The sequence below is a fragment of the Meriones unguiculatus genome, chromosome 4 (genome assembly GCF_030254825.1).
Source record: "Meriones unguiculatus strain TT.TT164.6M chromosome 4, Bangor_MerUng_6.1, whole genome shotgun sequence".
NCBI lineage: Eukaryota > Metazoa > Chordata > Mammalia > Rodentia > Muridae > Meriones > Meriones unguiculatus.
The window spans coordinates 96,542,229-96,560,005 of record NC_083352.1 but is presented as its reverse complement, the minus strand read 5'-3'; the positions used below and the strand labels follow the sequence as shown (position 1 = coordinate 96,560,005).

The 17,777-nt window shown below is 56.7% G+C and overlaps 1 protein-coding gene across 3 annotated transcripts in view; it reads left to right on the top strand.

Annotated features, from left to right (window-relative positions):
* The first annotated feature begins 3,390 nt into the window (after positions 1–3,390).
* Positions 3,391–17,777, top strand: part of Fam222a (family with sequence similarity 222 member A) — a 43,913-nt gene continuing 29,526 nt past the window's right edge. For 2 of the 3 annotated variants that reach the window (XM_021634770.2, XM_021634769.2), the window contains exon 1: positions 3,391–3,721. The gene's annotated coding sequence lies outside the window, so the exon portion shown is untranslated. Of the gene's footprint in view, positions 3,722–15,001; positions 15,113–17,777 lie in introns of all 3 variants that reach the window. The other variant, XM_060382576.1, reaches the window with a different exon arrangement.

Here is a 17,777-nt window from a genome sequence, read left to right as displayed (position 1 = left end):
GGTACAATGTATGTGTATTCTGGCAAGATTGGTGTGTAGGGTCTTACACGAATGGGGAGGGAGTGAGCTAACCCCTGGGCCCCAGTGTTTAGGGGCTGGACTGCCTGGGGGTTCTGAGGACTGTATCAAAGCAATCTTAGCACAGTCTCCAATCACATCATGTCATGAGGACTGTATCAAAGCAATCTTAGCACAGTCTCCAATCACATCATGTCAGTACTAGACACCAGAGTGAAAGCCGGGATTACGACCTCCCCAAGGTGGGTCTGCTAGGGAGGGAGGCTGTGAATACAGTCATACAACAGAGGCCCAGGCTGAGCCTCTTACAGGGTCCTCAAGGGTTCGGGAGACAGGTGTCTGCTGACACAGCTCCCTCTGAGCCCACAGCTCCCCTGAAAGCCCACTATTAGTGCCTCACAAACTCCCTGACCTTTAGAGACAGTTGGCTCCTTGAGAGCTCACCCCTAGCTGCACCTCTTCTCCTCTCCCCACCCCCTGCCCCGTACTGTTTTGGAATCACACCAAGTCCTTTGGAAACTACTGACCCACATCTGGAGAAGCTGGCAGGAAATGGGCCCAGAAAAGAGAAGAAAAGTGCTGTCAAGGTCACACACTGTCAATCAGCAGCTGGTGAGGGTTTCGATAAACCAAGGTGGAGGGCTCTGGTAGGGTTCCAGTTCTGTCACTGGGTGACCTTGGGCAAATCCCCCAGCCCTCCTCCCATACAAGATGTGGGTAGTAATCCTATACGGTGCAGGTTTGCTGTGAAGGTAAAAGGACTCTGTAACGTGAACAGCACAAGCTAGATCATAAGGGATCTTCACTGTGCCCTACAACACAGAGAATCTCAAGCCTGAAGGCTGTGAGGAGCTTGTCCCGCTGTCCTCCTTGACCACTTCCTGCCTGCCCCAGTTCTCTTTTCTCCTAGACTTTGCTGGTCATTGTCTCCTACCCTGTCCCAGCCTTGAATTTGCTCTCCCCCCACCTGTACTTGCCCTGGGTCCAGCCAGCCAGTCGCCTGGGCAACTCTGGGCTCTGACGTCAGGGCTGCTCTGGCAGCTGGCCCAGAGGGGAAGCAGCTGGCAGCTGATCGTGTTTCCAGGTAAATCCCCACCCCCAGCTGCACTCAGGGAGCAGGGAGGGAGGGGAACAAGGACAGGCAGCCGCTGAGAAATAGAGCAAATATGAAGGCCTGGAGCTGCTGGGAACCTCATTCACTCTGCCGCCTCTGCCCCAGATAAGGAGTGGGTGGCCTACTTGGGCCTGCCCTGGAGGTCCCTTGCCAGCACCTCTCCCAGGTTCTAGGCAGGGGTTGGTTGGCTCCTGAAAGTAGGATAAGGCCTGACTGTAATCCACACAAAACCCTGCATACACTCCAGGACAGAGGGCCACGGCTAACACTTACTGAGCACCTGTGGTGCTCTTTCAGGGCCCTCATAATAGCCAGATACAGAGGGGATTTAGACTTCCTGTCTTCTCATTTTACAGACACAAAACAGGCACCAAGCCCTGAAGATAAATGGCCAAGGTCAATAGCAAGCAAGGTTTTTGGGGAACCTAGTTCTTTATCACTAATATAAAGCCTAAGGTGGCGCTGCACGGGGGTGTCTCAGGGCTGCATGGGGGTGTCTGTCTGGTTGGTGCTTTACATCTCTGCAGGTTCGGCCTGCAAAGCTGCGTGTCCAACTTGCTTTGTGACAGACACTTAACAACGGAGGAACCGTCTCTCCCAGGATTCACTTTCCCTGCCTGTAAAAGAGAATGCTACCTGTGGGCTGTCAGGCAGGTAAGAATGGAAACAGCTACTTGGGCTTAGGTGATACCATGCCTCAGTTTCCCTGTCTGTTAAGAGGAAGAAAAGTTAGAGCCTCACCAGTTATGGTGGCTTGTGCCAACAGTTCCTGCACTCTGCAGGCTGAGGCAGGAGGATTGGTTGAAGCTAGGAATTTGAGCCCAACTGAGCAACATACTGAGAGAATATTGGTGCCTGCCGTCCGCGGTCAGTGTATGTATCTGTGGGATGTAGCTTACTAAAGACTCGGCAGGTAGTTTGCGTTCAGCAGACTGCAGCCTTGATACTAGAACTCCACTAACATCCCTAAACGCTCCAAGGCATTCAGGACACTTGACATCTTTTCATTTTAGCTTCGTCAGTAAATTATGGATAGTATGCACTTTGCACTGTGTGCGTGTCCTAAGGTTGACACTGGGTATTGCAGACATGTGCACAGTTTACCATTTAGCTTCACTCGAACCTATTCTTCTTATCCTTAACACACTCCTCATAGGGCCAGTTAAAGAGTAAACGAAATAATGCAGATGGTACACTTAGCACAGTGCCTATCCTCAAATAGGCATCTCAATAAATAACACTGCTGTTCAACTCTAGGTCCTCGACAAAGGGACTACAACTACCAGCATGCCTTGCGCTCCCAGTCGGGACACCTTCGCTCGTCTTAGCCGCGCAGCATGCCGGGAGTTGCAGTTCTCCAGGAGCGGGCCCCGCCTCGTCCCAGCTTGGGTAAAGAGGTTGGAGAGCCGCCCTGCCGGCCTTTGAATTTTGCCGCGAAAAGCGCGCGTGGCGGCCCCCGGCCCCGCCTGGCGGAGGACGCGGCGCCGCGTCACCGTGGTAACCGCCTCTCGGCTGCAGCTGATTGGGCTGTGACGCGGGGGGCGGGCCGGGGGCGAGACGCAGCGGCGGCAGCGGGCGCCCGCGCCTGTCAGTCGTGCCGGAGCGGAGCAGCGGGCAACCCTGCCGGGCCGGCAGCTCCGCGAAGAGGCTGCGCGCGCCGGCCAGGCCGGGCGGAGAGCCGGGCCCGAGGCGAGGCGAGGGTGTTGGGCAGTGCGAAGCTGCGGCCCCGGGAGCCCCGCGAACCGTCCGGGGCCACGGGCGCGGGAGACACCGGCGCGCCGCCTCTGCAGCCCTCGAGCCCCACGCAGGCTGCACGGTTCTCCATCCCCGAGTCTGCCCTGCGCCAGCTGGATCTGCTGGTCCTCAGGGCCAAGGCCCGCGAGGCTGCATCCCAGGCTCCGCCGCTCGCTGCGGCTGCCGCTGCCGCTGCTCGCCGGCTTCCCCTCCCCCCACACCCGGGGCTCGGAGCAGAAGGAGGAGGGGCCGGTGCGTTCCCGGCGCAGCTCTCTGCAACCTGCGGGGGCCGGTGTATGCCGGGCCAGGAGCCGGGGCCGCTGCAGGTGCGTGCAATCCTCCGAGGAGACGGACTCTTCACCTCCGGGCGATCCCGGGAGCGGCAAGCCGAGGGCGGGCGGGCCGGCGAGAGGAAGCAACAAAGACAAGCTGCAGCTGGGGCTGGCGAGAGGGGCCGCGGCCGCTGGCCTCCCAGCGCGGACGGAGAGGGCGCCCTGGGAGAGGCGCGGGCAGAGCTGCGGCGGTGAGCCGGGACCCGAAGGGAGGCGCAGCGCCTCCCGCCGGACGCAGGGAGCACAGTCTCCTGCCAGGATGCGCCGCCTGAGCGCGCGAGCGGCAGGGGTCCCGGGCGGCCGCCACCACTGCTGAGAGGAAAAAAACAACCTTTTTCCCGACTTCGGACGGCGCTTTCGGGCTTAGGGGTCGCCCTCATCGACAGCTCCCCGAAGAAAGACATCGGCCCCCAAGGGGGTCCTTCCTCGGGCAATCGTTATCACCTACTGCATGGCCGCGACCCGCAGATTGGAGCGTCCTGGCCTCTGAGACTTGGTGCCCTTCGCCTGCGTGGCTGACACGGTGAGTCGCGGGGGTTTGGGCTGGGGGCAGTCTCCGGCAACCGGGCAACCTGGACTGGCCTAAAGGGGCCCTAGCTAGTTGGGCGCCCAGAGGCAGCAATGCTTACAGTCCGCCCCTGTCCTGCCCACATAACTTATTTGGACTGGCTGGAGTGAAGGGTGTGGAGCCCTGGTGGGTAATTCTGCGGAGCTTTCGGCAGATGCCAGGGAGGAAAGGTCACCCCACCCATGAAGCTAACAAAAGGTAGTGGATCTGCCCTCTGGAAATTCCCGGGGAGCTCTTGTAGTTTTGTAGAGAGTGATTGGGGGGCACCCAGGGTGGGCCAGCATGGAGGGGTCTACTAAACAACCTTTGAGGTCCCTGAAGAGCCAGGCTTCAAAGGTGTGGAGTCCCCAAAACTTCTGTCTGAGGGTCGTGTCCTCTGAGGCAAGACATTTGTGTCTATTGTTACAAATAACTCACAAAGACTGCGTGTTCCCTGTGGGCTGCATGTGACATCACTGCCTGACCTCTGATGTCACCGGGATTGTGGTGACGACAGCGCGGCTGGCCTTGACCCAGAGCCAGAATGGCCAGGGCCGGATGCCTTCGGGTAATAGAAGGTGAAGGCCGACTCCCCAGGCCTCCCCGATGCAATCTTATGACCTAAATCCCCCGTCACCACTGGCAGTGGGGGAGGGAGGCAGATGCCAGCTGTCCCTGCCAGTGCTTCCTGCCCCTAAGGACAGGTGTTCAGAACTCAGCCCATGGCTCCTGGCAGTGTCTGGACGCCCATAACTCCCAGGCAGAGCAACCTCCCACTTCTAAGTAGGGCGTTCAAAAGGAAGCCCTCAGGAACCACACCATGTACCCAGCCAACAGCTGAAGTTCCCGGGGGGGGGGGGTGTCCCCAGAGAAATAGGGGCTTCAGCCTTCAAACAGGCTGTTCTCTTGAAAATGGGAATGTTTTGCCTGAGGGAGAGAGAGTGGAGCTGTGGCACCTTCCTGGTGTGTGTCTAAGTCCAGGGACACCCACCCCTGGTGTTCATCCCTACGGTGAGGGGCCTTGGCCCAGCTGGAACTCCCGCCTAAGCCATTCTCCTTCCTGTGTTTAAGATGATTTTGACAATCAGTGTGATGGATGCCTATTAAGCAAATGCAGGGCAAGTCAGAGCTAAAGTCTGAATATGTCCGTCTCTGCCAGGGCCAGAGGGGGATGGGTGGGGATGGGTGGTGATGGCGAGAGCCCCGCGCCCCACCACACTCTAGCAACAGCCCTGCACAGTGTGGAGCCCAGAGCACTTCTGTGACACAGCCAGCTTACGCCCATCCCAGCAACGACTGCCCGAATCAGATGGCAGCTGAGTCAGCTACCGTCACATTTCTAGGAAAAAGGTCGGAGAAAGGACCTGCTGTCATTGCTCACGCAGGTGAGCAAAGAGTGAGGGGGCATTCTGAGAAGCCAGGTCTGGTCTCTGCGCAGACATCCTCTGCCCAAGCTCTCATATATAACCGGGTCAGTAAGCACTGGGAGGCTGCTTCGGGGGCTTGATGGGGTGATGGTGATTGCAGCTGAAGCAGTTTCCTTAAACACAGGCTTGCCAGGACAGCAGTGCAGCAGCAGGTTGGGGGAGAAGGGGCCGCTGTGGGCACAAGGCTGTTTGCACGGCCTCTCGACACTTCCCAGTTTAGAAACAAACTTGGGGTGTGCGCCAGAGACACACACGCAGGCGGTTGGAGGCCCTCCGTGGAGTATTTACACTCCCTCAGCCAAGGCGGAGGGAAAGGCTGTCAGAGTTGGGCAACTCCTTCTGTTCCTTTCCCTCGGCTCTCTGGGCTTGGCACCGAGCGCCAGACGACAGGCAGGGGAGTGCCAGTTTACCCGGCGTCTTCCGGAGCGCCAGGCATTTTGCAGCATCTCAGCTGCTTCTTGGAGTGGCTCAGGCTGCAACCCATTTTGCGGATGAGAAACCTGAGACTCAAGCCAAGGAAGTGATCATCTTTTTTTTGACGTGCACAGCCAGGCAGCTGCAGTGAGTTAGCCTCAGTGGCCCTGGGTTCAGAATCTCCAGGACCCGGAACACAGGAGAGGCACGCTTGCCCTTGGACAGGTTCCTGGGTTGAGAAAAGAGCAGCTGAGCGCTGTGACGTTTCCCAGGCCTTGTGATCCCAGCCTGTTCCCCTCGCCTGCTGGCTTCCCTGGGAAAAAGAATACACAGCGGGAAACCCACCTGCCAGAGGCGGTCAAGAATCCAGCCTTGGCCCTTGTGTCCTCTGCTTGGCCCTCTGGGCTCGCTTAGAGGGCCACCCAGGGACCTCAGCCACCTGAAGCTCCTGGCAGGCTCTCCTGGTGGAAGGCTGGTTTATAGATGGCAACAGCACTTCGATGGGTGGAGCTTCTGACCCAGTGGCAGGTGGCACCTCAGTTCCCCAAAGGGACGAATAGAAGAGCAATGCGGGCAGTACCCGAGGAGGAGTGGCTCAGAGCCGAGGGTCAGGTGGGGCAGGGTGGCCTGGATCCCCGGAGTCTCTGGTGATGGGGCAGGTGTGTGAAGCAGCAGCAGCACCCTTGCAGCCTCCTCTTAACGGCCCCTCCTCTCCTTTCAGTACCCCAGTCATTTCACTTACCCGATGCCCTGACCAGGGGAGCCTGGCAGTTCTGGACTAGGTATAGGCCCTGCCCGGTTGCTTGATGCCTTTGATGAGAAACTTGTCGCTCCCCAGGGAAGCTTATGGCAGAGAACCAGACTCTGGGATGGTTGGGTCTGGGACTGACCGGCTGCGTGACCCTGCTGCGTGGCTTTGAGTCTGAGGCTTGGTTTTCTCATCTGTCTGCAGCTGCAAGCAACCTCCCCTGCCCAGGGGCGTGGTGAGGATTCAGTGAGGGCTTAGGGCAGGCCGCAGGGTACAGTAAATGTTCCATATCTGTACTTTATACCTGCTATTAGCATAATCCCTGGCGCTCCCAGTTCCTAGGCTGGGGTCCCCTACCCTTCCAGCGCCTCAGCAACGGGGCCCCACGTGGTGAGCCCACAGGCTGAGCACACGTGGCTTCCTTCTGAGTGCCAGGGCCTCTGGGGCCTGGCCAGGCCGTCCTCCCCAACCTCCCTCCTGCCCACTCCGCTTTGCCAACCCTCCCCAGTCAGAGGAAGCAGGCAAGCAGCTCGTATTCATGAACCGTAATTCAATCAGGCAGCGATTCCTTGGGGCTGGGCGGGGGTGAGAACGGGGAGGCGCGCACAAAAGGGCCGCTTTATTACCTCCCGCGGGCCGGGAATTGCTGCTCTCCCCCAGCACAGGCCGAAGCCGCCTTTATTGTGTTAACCCATTTGCGTGTCAAGAGCTATTGTGCGCTCTCTCGCCGCCTGTGCGGTGCGGCCGAGGGAGGAGGGCCGCGCTGCCGGCCGGTCACCTCCGCGGGTGCCGCCCGCCGCCGTGATTGGTTGCTAAGCGATTTGCATCCAAGGTAATCACTTTTATCTCAGAAGGATGTCGACTATAATTATAAGCTACTGACATCTTTTGAAATCTGCCTAATGACTATTTTAGTCTGCCCGGGCTGGGGGCGGGGAGGGGGATTCTGCAAAGGGGTGGAGGCTGTTGTGTGTGGGGGGGTGCATTCCTTCCACCTGGACCAGTGATTGCTTAGTTGAGAAACAGCTGAGTGCCTACTGCCAGCCTCAAACAAAAGGCAAGCCAAGCCGGTGGCTGTTGGGATGCCCCCGTTCATCCCTGGTGGAGTTAATGCCATTTCCGAGATGGGGAAATAGAGGCCTCTGAAGGAGCCAGATGACCAATAGCTATCTCAGTCCCACTCCGACCCCCTAAGCTATTTCACTGAGGTCACAGGATATGTTCATGCCCATGGTCACACAGCTGGGGGTGGCAGGTGGAGGGCAGTGGATTCCCATAGTTAGGGTGGGGGTGGGGAATGGGTAGTGAGGAACGGGTAACTGGGTTAAGATTCTTTTGCCCTGTCTGTAGTCCCCTTGGACAGACACTTAGCCTCAGCCTTGATGAGGGCACCCTGGTGTGGCCACTATTGGACTGTCCTCAAGGAGATAAGGCCTTTAGCTAGAGCCAATCTGCAGGTAGTGGGAGCCCTGGATTGGGTGAGAGCGAGGCTTGGAGGGACCTCCCTTTTCCCCTCTAGCCAAAGGTTGAAGCTGCTCAGGGAAGGCCTCCTGATTAGAAGGGTTGAGAATCTGCCCAGCCAAGCATGCCCCAGTGTCACAGGCATGGACAGGAAAGGACAGCTTATAAAGGGGTGGAGTGGGTAAAGGAGAGAGAAACCAGTAGCACTGGAGGGTCATCTCAGGGTCCAAGTTAACGGTCCCATGTGGTTCAAGGGAAGAAGGGCTTCACCATGGCCCGGGAGCTAAGGAGGTCAGTAGAGGACTTGCGGTCCTTAGGCCTGTCTGGGGTGGAACCTAGTTTCTGTCCTCATTGGGTATGTGTATTCCCAGACAGATCAGTTACCCTTGTGGGCCTCAGTTTCCTGTTAGGTTTATTGGCAGTAGCAATTGTCCTGTGGGCTTGTGGATGGGAAAATTTTGTGTATACTCTCAGGAGCTGTGGACATGAGTGAACTAGGCTCCAGTCCTGGCCATTTACCTCAGCTCTACTGCAAGCCATTATTCCAGCTCTAGAAGCTGTTTGGGTGTCCCCCCACCCTTTCAAGGAGCACTCCTGTTACTGTGTAGAGGCCCAAGGGACAAACACCTGGGAGGTCAGGAGGTGAGGCCAGAGGAGCTAGCCGTGAACAGGCTCCCCGACACCTAGATGTGGAACTTAATGACTCAGGGTCTTTTGGGGAGAGGGCCCGCCCTGAGGAAGGAGTCCAGCCATCAGATGTCTGCTTCAGGATTCACTTCTGGCTCGGGGCTGGCAGCCTGGCAGAGCCAAGGCTGAGCTTGGCACTGATGGAGGCAGAGGTAGCTTCTTCAGGCCCTATACCCTCGCCATTTGTGTGACCACAGGCTCCTGACCTGTTGGGTGGGTCCAGAGTCTGCCTGAGAGGAAGGGTGTGAGGCTCAAAAGAAAGCAGGTGGGGTGGTGAACAGGAATTGCCATTGCCCAGCCAGAGGGCTCCTGGCACCAGAGATGAAAAGGTGGCTGCAAATGGTGGTGAGGACTGAGAGGCCTCAGACTTTAGACCAAGCTCAGTGGCCACAATAGAGGGATTCACCATGTGCCGGCTTCTGTGCCAGCAAGTCAGGGGGTGAGATGCCCCAGGCCCTTGGGGGCCCAGCTCTCTCAAAGCATGTGGGGGCCTAGCTCACAGGTAGAAACAGCAGGGAGGGCTTCATGGAGGGGGAGGTCCTATTGCTGGCTTTCTGGCCCTTCCCCTTTTAAAATCCTCTGCCTATCATGAGAATCACAGTAGATGTCTGCTGTGTGCTAGGCTGAGCTTTGAGTACATTTAACTCTGTTTTTCCCCCCAGGGGCAATTTTTTTCTTGTTGTATAAGGGAAGAAATGAGGCTCACCAAGGCAAAAGGGAAATGTAGGGCCAGGGCCACATGACAGGTGAGCAGGATCCTCCTGAGAACAGGGCTGGACAGGTTGTCCTAGTAAGATGGCTGAGCAGGAGCTAAGTAAGGGGCCTACTGTACACTAGCCATCCCTTCATGTTTTACACAACCTTGAGCAAGTTGTCCCCTGTCTCAACCCTGACGCAGCCATGTCCCTCATAAAATGTCAAGGATGGTAAGTCCTGTGGCAGGCCTGGCTCCCCTTCTGCCAGGGCGCCTTTGGCAGACACTGTCAATCAGTCGCTGCCCTCTTCCCCTGCCGCGTTCTTTTCCTGACCTTGGGCTCTTTCCAGAGCGATGGGCAGCTAGCACCAATCAGTCATCAGGGCCTATGGGCTGAAACAGGTCGGCTGCCTGGCCTTAATGAGCTTGGGGGTCTCTCTGCCATCTGCGTGTGGTTCAGGGGGCCAGGGGATCACAGCTGGAGATTCTGGGGGACCTTCTTTGAGTATAGGGGTTGTTCCAGGGCTGTTAGTGTGAGGGTCAGTTAGTGCCTGCCGTGCCAGTTCCATGGCACCTGTAGCCTGGCATTTATTTACAGCTGGTGTTTGCTGAGCTCTCCCTGGACACCCCACGGGGCACCTGCACACCTCCCTGCGTTTAGGAAGAGCATGCTCCATTTCAGAGGTGAAGAAGCTGAAGTTCAGCTCAGCTACACAGCATAGCTTCCGTACTTGAGACCCGTGACTCAAAGGCCATAGCCTTCGGGGTGCCGGGGAGGTGTGACAGCCTCTTGAACAAGCGGTCACTTGCTCTGAAGCCTCCAGGGCTTCTGCTAGGCCGTGTTGGGAAGAGTGGTGTGTGGAGGGAGCAGCATGACAGGTGTGTGTGTGGGGGGGCTCAGGCAAGAGGACCATCAGGATGTGGCTGGGATATGACAGGAAGGAGCCACATGCTGTCCTTGACATTCAGTGGTGGCAGCTGGGAGCAGAGGAGCCAAGAGGCCCCATCTAAGTATCAAGCACTTCTGGCAACCAGGGTGCTTGGGCTTGGTACTACCTGCTTCTGGGCTACTCGAAGCCTTAGACAGGAGTGCCCGGTGCTTGGTAGGTAGACATCCAGGAACTGTTGAATGCTTGCAGGGCAGACATGCCCCTGAGCACGCTAGCAGTCCAGCTGGAATACCCAGGCCTGGCAGGGAAGGAGACTTGAGCAGGTATCTGGGTTGGGGAGGGGGGGAAGGGAGGGCACTCTCGGCCCTCCACAGCCCTGCTGCCCATCTCAGAGGCCTCTTGCAGACCTTCTGCTGTGCTGTCTGCACCTGAGGAGCCTCTCCCGGAGGACAGTGTGAGCCCAGCACTTGGGGGGGATGAAGGATGAAGGTTCGTGACCATTTTTTAACTCAATAAAGGGAGAGACAAGCTGCAGGCCGGAGATATAATTAGTCCACAGCAGTGGCGCTTTCTTGATTTAGCTTCTGAGAGAACAAGACAAGGGTGTGATACCCAATTAGCAGTGACATCTAGTCGGAGCCTCAATAGCCGAGATAGCAAGCCGGTTTTATGACTTTTCTCTCCCAGCGTGCAGCGAGCAGGGAAAGGACCATCAGGACCTTATTTCTTTCATCATGGGACCATTATTAGTGATCTCAGGATGTCCCAAAGCCGAATGAGGCTTTCATTAAACCAAACAACTGAGCATTCCCGGGGCAGCAGCTGGAGCCATGGACCAGCACCAGGAACCCTGGGGTAGCAGGAGGGTACAGGTCCCTCATAGCCTGTGGGAGGAGGGTGACACTTGCAAAGGTATTAGTTTGACAGAGCCAGCTCAGGTCCTTGAGAGAGTCTTGGCACCGGCCTTGGTTTCTCTACCTGCTTCCCCTAAGTGGAGGCTGGGCTCATTCCTCTGGGAATGAGAGTGAGTCCGTTCTGGCCTCTGGCAGCCCTTCCTGGCACCATTTTCCATCCCTTCTGCCAACTGGGCTGGAGGCTCTGGCTCCTTGGCCCTGCACCTGCACTGTGGTTAAGGAACCCCCGTCATGGCATGCAGCATCTACCCTCCCACCCGCCCCAGGCCTCAGGTCCAGTTTCTGGCCTGATTAGCCCTATCTGTCCATCCTCACTGCCTTGCGGTCCAGGCGGCCAGCACTATCCAGGGCTTCCCCCAGCTGCCTGGCTACCGTGGCCAAGTCCAAGGGGGATATTAGAGAAGGAGCTGATAGGGCCGCTGTCACTCGCTATCCGTCCAGCCATCCATCAGGTCCCAGTCCTAGGTTCCTGGGCTGCCACCCATCCTGTGGAATCCTGCCTCACCCCGCCCCACAGCGCCTGTCTGTCAGGGCCGAGCCCTGCACTCATGGTTCAGACGACTGACAAATCCAGCCATGCAAAGTGGGAGTTTAATTGCAGACAGTTTTTACGGATCATGGGCCCATCTGTGCTACCATATGCAAAAGGGAAAAAAAATCCCCCTCTTTTTTCCCCCCTCTCTCTCCCCACTGCAATCACAAACTAACTAAAAAAGAAAAAAAAAATACTGTCAGGGGTTTTAGGTTGAAACCAGTATAAAACTGGGGTTCATCCCAGGAACCTTCTGCGGGGTGAACCTAGCAAAGGCCGGTACATGCCAGTGGAGCCCACCCTGGCAGTGGGCAGGAAGCCCGAGGCTCAGGCAGCTGCTCCCAACCCCACCGGGTTCTCTCACATGTCTGAGCCTTTGCATGTGCATGGGTGCTGTCCTCATATACCTGGCAGAGGCCTTCTTTGTGACCTCTGGCCGTTCTTGGCATGTAGCCACGTGTGAGCGAACAGTGCGGTTCTAGGAAATGGAACCCTGGTAGGGGGGCCGGCAGACCATCATTGGTTGTTATATTCCCCCGGTGTCCCCCTTGCCCTGATGCCCTGCCTCGCTATGCATGAGTCCCTGCCAAGACAGGCGAGGCGGGCCGGTCATCCCCAGACAGGGCTTCCCCTCCGGGCCCCAGGGGCTGGTCTCAGCAGCCTCTGAGAGGATTCACCTCTGACGCCCCATGCAGCTTTGGTTCTTAGACCTACTTCAGTCTGTTCCGCCACTGTGCCTCAGTTTCTCCTACTGTAAAGTGGGGATAAGGATGGTAGATTCTGGCAAATGAAGTACATTTAGAACTGCCATCTCTCTTCACCATGAGGCTGTGAGCCCCATCATGGAGGCCCTTCAGAGGCCCTTAGCACTGTCCCCTGATGCCTGCCCAGGTGTCAGCCAGGGCACTTGATGTCTTTGGGAATTCGTGAGAGAGTACATCAGAGAGTGATCTCGTGGACAAGCAAGCGCACGCAAAAGGGAGTGAGCACACACGTGAGTGATCGCACGAGTCTGAGCAAGTGAGTGGATTGAGTATGTGAACAACCCAGTGGGTACGTGAGCGAGCCAGCAGGTGCACGAGTGAGCGAGCACGGGAGCGAGCCAGTGAATGCACAGGTGCACGAGCATGGCAGTGAGTGCATGAGTGGTCCAGTGTCTGAGCCCCGGGGGAGCAGGTGAGCAGGTCCGTTTGTGAGCCAAGGATCTGCAGCATTTACTCCAAGGAGGGGACAGTATCAGGCTTCGGCTTGGCGGGAATCTGGGGTTCCCCCCTTTCCTCCTAGGGTCTAGAAATCACCCTGGGTTCAGTTCAGGTGAGGAAAAGAGAGTCAGAGAGGCCAAGGGTTCTCTTGGAGACAGATCAGCGCAGTGTGTAGGGTCCTGGTCTGAATGAATTCCTCCTCCTCTTGAGGGGACCAAGCCCAGAGCTTGGAAGAGGCAAAGTCACACAGTAAGAAACCTGCAACCAGCCACTGCAGGGTCCTCCCTAGTCCACGAGGAACTGAGGGCCTCCAGCCAAAGCCTGAGCAGCGTCCCTCTGGGACTCCCCAGTGTTTCCTTGTCAGCGTTATAAACTGGCCACACCGTAGATGGCAGCAGCCAGGCCCACCTCGGGGGTTCCGTCCCAAAGCCTAGCACTTGGCACAGACCTCCTGCAGCAGGTAGCCGGGGAGCCAGGCACCAGGCAGCCTCCCCCTGCCCCCCCCCCACCCCGTGCTGATCACCAGCTCCCGATGTAATCATTAAAACTATTAGAAGGAAGCGTTCGCTTGAAGCAAATGTCAGGCGCCGAGTTGTGCTTTGTAAACGCTCACAATTAATGCCAATCAGGCCTGGAAAAAAAGCCGGCCCGGAATCCTGTCTGTCTCATCTCATTTGTCAGCTGGTGCTGCTCCGTGTCGCACATTTTCATACAATTGCTATAAACATAAAAGGGAAACTCCGCAGTGTTCCCGGCACCCGGATGTGCGTCGTCTTAATGACTTGGTACTCCGCTGTTCACTTGGCTGCCCCGGCTCAGGAGGGTAGGAGGGGAACAAGGAGATGTGAGAAGGGTCAAGGTTCAGGGGCGGGCATGGGCGATGAGTGACGTGGGAGGCTGGGATCTTCCGTCCCACCCTCTGCAGGTTCTCTGGGGTCCTGGTCCTCAGAGTCTAAGAAGGGAAATGAAAGAAAGAAGGAAGGAAGGAAGAAGGGAAGGAAAGAAAGAACTCCTGAAGACTGTTTCCAAGTTCGACTATGGGATCATGGGCTACAAAGCCTGGTCTAGCTCCTGGAATGGCTGCCTGTCAGGCATCGGGACACTACCGGTGGGCTTTGGTTCCTGTCCTGGGACATGGAGAACAGCCCCATTGGTCAACATGCCAAGCTTGCTAGACCTGGAGACATTGAGTTGACTTTCTCATGTTAGCTGTAGACCTTTGACGATGAACATCCCTTACCTACAGGCAGGGCAAGGCCCAAAATCTCAGGGCTTGGATTTGAACCCCTGTTGCTGGACTCAAGAATCTGTGGCCATGGTACCATCCTGTCACCACCCTGCCAGGGTAGCTGTGGGGTTGGGAGGAGATAAGGTAACTCTAAGGTGTCTAATGACCAGCGGCCACTGTCACACCACCACCTGAAGGCAGGACCTCAGAGCCTGGCCTGAGAGTTAGTGCCATCAGTTTTGGAGTTTGCTGAATGTGAGGGGGGGGGTGTCGTTGGTTTCTTGTCAATTTCCTGAGTAAAACCGGAGAAGCACATGGCTGCATAGGCCCAGGAAGCTCCTATCTTCTGTCCCCCAGGAGAGACAGTTCCCCAAGCTCTGACAGCCCAGGTGGTTGGACATGTTGCTTCTAAAGGCCCCTCTGTACAGAGGAGAAAACCGAGGTTCAGTCCTGCCTCGGGTTACACGGCTACAAGGAACAGGAGCTGGGACTTGCAACCTCCGGTCCTTCCTGTCCTCTGGCCACCCCCACCGCACCTGAGTGGAAGGCCTCACCGTGCACTACACACCCTCCCAGGACTCCTGTGAGCCTCAGGCTCCCTGAGCACAGGGTCTTCTGGGGCCAGGCTGGCTCAGCAGGGACACACTGGCCTTTGTGTCTGCTCAGCCGGCTGGGCGGCCAGCAGAGCGGGGAGAGGGTGGTATGGCCCAGCCTGGCCTGGAACAAATGCTCAGAGAGAAATAGAGGCCCCTTTGTTGTGGCTCTCAGTGGGGGAGGGGTGCTGCCAGCTGCCACCCCATGTGATGAAGAGGCCAAGCCCTTCTCAGAGGTTTGCCCACCACCCCCAAGGGAACAAGCCGGAAGCCTGTCTTCTCGTACCTCCTCCTCATCCTGTGGGTCTTCCTCTTGTTCCATAGAGTCCTTGGCTGCTGGAGCCTCCACAGCCTCTCACCTCATTTGCTGTGGGCCTACTGTGTGCCACCATGGGGCCAGGCCCTTATGAACCCTGATGATAAATAGTCAAACATTACAGATTGACCCTGTGGTTTTCATGTACAGTGTGGACACTGCGGACGCCCTCACTGAAATGAGAACCAAACACGGCCCAGACAGACGCCTACCTCCTAGCAGAACAACAGTCGCCTGGCCTCAGAGAGACTGAGTTGTCAGGTTGGTTTGGTTCTAATTCTGTTCTGATGCCCAAGAGACCGAGAGATGAGAGTGGAATGTTCATTTTCTGGATCTTGTTTGTTTTGGAGGAGTCTCAGCGTAGCCTAGAACTCACTTGGTAGCCAGGGTTGGCCTGGACCTCCTGAAACCTTCCTACCTCCATCTCCATATAGGAATAGCAGGCACTCGCTGCCATGCCAGCCACATTTCTTTTCTTTTTTTAATTGCGTGCAGTCGGCAGCACAAAGAAAAGCTGTGTGCAGGCAGACTCACCGCTTCAGCGTTGCCATGTGGTCCGGGTGGGGAGCGTGTCAGAGGTCCCAGGTCAGCCCTCCAGCCCTCAGAACCCACCCCAGGTCTCCCGCAAATGCCCCCCCCCCCAGTAAATACCCCCAGCTGCATCTGCTCTGCCAGAGGCAGGAGGCAGGGCCCAAACCCCGTGAGGGCACCACCCAGATAGCTATAATCAGCAGCCTCGCCAAGACTTCAAACTCACCCAATTATCCTGCGAGGGGAAAAAAACACAAAATGAAAACAAATTAACATGTTTGCATAGAAGCCGCAGCAGCAACACACACAGAAGCGCGCACGCACACTCATGCTGGCATGTGCCCTGGCAAGGCTGAGATGTGCTGTTGCCGCCCCTCCTCTTCCTGGCACCTACCTAGACCAAGACAGGAGCTGGCCCAGTGACCAAATCATTCCCACACTGGCTGGGCATGGCCTCCGGCTACCAGCTTTTGGTTTGCTTTATCTTTACAGTGCTGGGTATTGAACCCAAGACCATGTCAGGGGAGCATTCAGCTACTAAGCCATATCCATAAGCCTGTAAGGTTTTTCCCTTAATAAATGAATAATAATAGTTTTGTGCCAAACTTCTGCCCGGTCTGTGAGGTAGGTCTGTTAATGAACAGATCGAGAGACCAGAGCATGGAGAGGTTCGTGGGCCTGCCCAAGCTGGCTAGTGGGAGAACTCGGGACTGAGTGGGAGTCCCAGTGGCTTCAGCAAGGCATTCTCTTGTCTGCAGGTGAGGGGACAGGGCTCTACCCGGCCTCTGGGGACCCCTGGTATCTCTCTAGCCCGCGTCTTTCCTTGCACATCACCCTCACAGCTCCCCTTTGCTGTGTGTATTCCTCGTGCTTAGGATTTCAGACCTTTTCTCTAGGCTGGAAGGCTGGTAATCCCAGCTTTCAGAAGGTTGAGGCAGGAGATTTACAATTTGAAGGCTAGCATGACCCTGAGATACCCCGTCTCAAAACAAACCCCAAAATATCCATGTTCCACCAGCCTTTTACTCAGACAGCACCATCACTGTGCCTCAGTTTCTCCTCCTAGAACAGTCCCTGCCCTCAGAGAGGTTAGGAGGATGTAGCGGGAGACCGAGGGCTGAAGTTTCACTCCTGGCACCTTCCCCTGTGGTGGTTCCCCCTTCTGCTGTGGTTTGCTGAGCTCTGCCTGGTTCACGAGATCCACCAGCCCCTGCCGGGTGCATTTGGACTCCCTTGGCCCTGGGGTATTCTGATGTCTAGTCAGGTACCCTCCTTCCCAGGAAGGTATCAGTCATGCATAGTACTCTCCTGGCTCCTTGAAGTCGCAGGGCCCAAGGTTCAGGTTGCTGGCATGTACCTTGTCTCCTGTGGGTGTTGTCCGGTGATGACAGGTTTGGTGAATGCGCCCTCCCCTGCTTTCTCTGGGAGCTAAAGAGTGCCTACCTGCTGGACTGAGTTAGGGTTTGGTCCCTGGCCTCTCCTCTGTGTCAGCACCACCATGGACAGATCCATGACTGCACTGTCACCTCTCTAGTCATTGAGAGCCATGACTGGCATGCAAGTGCCATGCTTGGCACGTGTCTTCCGGCTCAGTCTTCATTGTAGCCACTGAAGCAGGTATGGTTTCTAGTTTCACACTTCAAATGGAGAAACTAAGGCAGCAAGGGACTTGGTGAGTGGCAAATCTGGATTGGAACTCAGTTTGGGGTTTGCACTTTAGCTGAAGGGCTGTTTTGTGTTTTCTGGAGCCAAACCCAGCAGGACGATGGGGGTGGTGCTTTGTGGCTGTAGAAACTGGGTCAGTAGGACACCATGATGGTCCTGGTGGCTTGAGGGTGCATTCACTGGCCTTAGATGGCCCCATTGGCATCCACCTCGACCTACATCATGGCAAGTAAGTAGGGCCAGGGCAGTGGCCAGAGAGAATAGCACAGTGCCCACCCCAGTAAGAGCCAATGCCTACTTAGAGGCTCAGCATCTCCCTCAACACAGCCTTGCTAGTGGCTTCAGTCACCCCAGCTGACCTTGAAGAATCCCTCTCCTCCACAGTCTCTGTAGCTTGCCCCCTGGGTGTGAGAGGCCTGAGAGATGGGTCCTCTGCCCAGCTGCCAATAGAGGAAGCAAGGAGATGCCCCTTCTTCAGGGTCCCAGTCCTTTGAGCCTCTGCAGTTCAGGTTGGGGCACTAGTTAGTTTTCAACCCATGCCCCAAGGACAGGTGACAGGGATCCCAGGAGGAGGCTCTCCCCCTCTGCCCCACCTGCCTTGAGGGATGTGTGTTCAGCCCTCTGTGGGCCATGTGTGCCAGGGTTGGTCAAGTTGAGGTGATGGGCTATATGGTGAGGTGTGTGGGTGAGACCCTAAAAGCCAGATAAGCTGGCCCAGCCCAACCATACA